This window comes from Danio rerio, chromosome 25 (genome assembly GCF_052040795.2).
Source record: "Danio rerio strain M-AB ecotype USA chromosome 25, GRCz13ab, whole genome shotgun sequence".
Lineage (NCBI taxonomy): Eukaryota > Metazoa > Chordata > Actinopteri > Cypriniformes > Danionidae > Danio > Danio rerio.
This window is the reverse complement of record NC_141045.1, coordinates 36,837,501-36,838,932: the sequence shown is the minus strand read 5'-3', so window position 1 is coordinate 36,838,932 and position 1,432 is coordinate 36,837,501.

The following is a 1,432-nucleotide window of genomic DNA, read 5'->3' as shown; positions in this document are numbered from 1 at the left end:
GGAAGTGTCGGGTGAACTGAGGTGAAGCGAGGCACGGCGATACACAAAACTTCCGGTCGTTATTTTGAGGTTGTTCAAAATAAAAGTGTCCCGGTTTCGTTATTAAAAGTCATCTACGCTTAAAATGTAGCTGGGGAGAAAGAGTTCACGATAATGTAATATAAGAGTACATGTATAAGTGACATTTAAATGTCACTTTAAGCTGTATAGAAGTGTCTTGAAAAATATCTAGTCAAAGATTATTTACTGTCATCATGACAAAGATATTTTTAATATAATAGATTATAAATAGATTTAAAGGCTTTACTATCATTTGTTTAACTAGGTAGGTTAGGCTAATTAGGCAAGTTATTGTACAACAATTGTTTGTTCTGTAGACTATCGAGAAATATATAGCTTAAAGGGGCTAATAATTTTGACCTTAAAATGGTGTTTATATATATATATATATATATATATATATATATATATATATATATATATATATATATATATATATATATATATATGTGTGTGTGTGTGTGTGTGTCATCAAAGTAGCAGTATTCGTTTACTTTGATTACAGTAGAATACCGCAAATTCTTAATATGCATTAAGTTACTGTAAAAGTTTTATAATGACTCAAAATGCAGTGCATATTACAGCAGTGAACTGTAAAGAATGTATGCGGTATATCACTGGGTGTTTTTGCGGTAAATAACTGTAAAATATGGTAAAGTGTAACAGTGATAATAATGATAAAATGCCTTCTGTTGTCATAGTAAAAGTGTAATAACTACTTTTTTTGGTGTATTGATTAAAATTTAATTAATTTTATTATAAACAAGCTAAGGGCGACATAGTGGCTCAGTGGTTAGGACTGTCACCTCACAGCAAGAAGTTCACTGGTTCAAGTCCCGTCTGGGTCAGCTGGAGTGTCTGTCTGAAGTTTGCATGTTCTCCCTGTGTTGGTATGGGTTTGCTCCGGTTTCCCCTACAGTCCAAACACATGCACTATAGGGGAATTGGGTAAACAAAACTGGCAGTATTGTATGAGTGTGCATGTGAGAATGTATGGGTGTTTCCCAGTACTGGGTTGCAGCTGGAAGGGTATCCGCTGTTTAAAACATATGCTGGATAAGTTGTCGGTTCATTCCGCTGTGACAAACTCTGGTGAACAAAAGGACTAAGCCAAAGGACAATTAATAAATGAATGAACACGACCAAAAGATTGTTTATAAAGTAAAACCATTGTTAGTTTTGAATTTAATATTGAATTATTTAGGTCAATAGGGTCTTTAATTGTGCACTTTGAATAGAACGGTCACCATGAAGTTAAATTAAACATTAGCAAGACTTGCTAATATTATGATGTTCAGTATCTATAATTTAATATCTAGTGCATATGCCTTTAAAAGTCATTTTTGTTAATGCTGAAAACAAAATAATATGG